Below are 671 nucleotides of genomic sequence, written 5' to 3'. Positions count from 1 at the left end.
AATGCGACCTCAGTTAGGTCCGTATCTTCGCATATCACAAAAAAATTGAATTCAATTCACGGTGAAAGTGACTGGAGACAACAAGCATTGATCAACTGCGATACTTGTTCTAAAGTTACTTAAGTATATATACTTCTATAACCTTGCAATGAACACATTCTTTGAGATTTGGTAAGTCAGATCTCAAGTGTCTAAAAAGTACTGGACACGATCCCGTTGAGGGCAAAGTGCAGAGATGGGCTAGAGGTAAAACATCCAACAACTGATCCTGCATACCTCGCTATGGGACATTTGACACATCATTTTGGGCTGAGGAGGATAGGGATTTGACGGATGGACGGTCTAAAGACAGGAGTCCTTGCAGCGTATGCTGAAACCGGCTATCAGTAGACATACTTTGAACCAAACCATTTAAGAATTAACAAGTCCAGTAACATTTAATCAGGTAAGGGTAAGAAGGCGAGATAGGGGTAATACAGTCAACCACAAGTCCATCCAGTGGATCAATCCACCAAATTGAATGCATCAACGTTGGGGGGTTTCCTAAAGACCCTGTCTTCTTTCCACTTCATGATTATCGTGGACTGGAGATTCGCAAACATGCGGAAGGGCCATTTAGGTCATGTTTGGGGCTACTAAAAGGAGTAATTTTTGTTTCACTCTAAGGCATA

This window comes from Echinococcus granulosus (assembly GCF_000524195.1).
Source record: "Echinococcus granulosus chromosome Unknown EG_S00284, whole genome shotgun sequence".
Lineage (NCBI taxonomy): Eukaryota > Metazoa > Platyhelminthes > Cestoda > Cyclophyllidea > Taeniidae > Echinococcus > Echinococcus granulosus.
The sequence above is the reverse complement of the archived record's forward strand: the minus strand, read 5'-3'. Positions refer to the sequence as shown.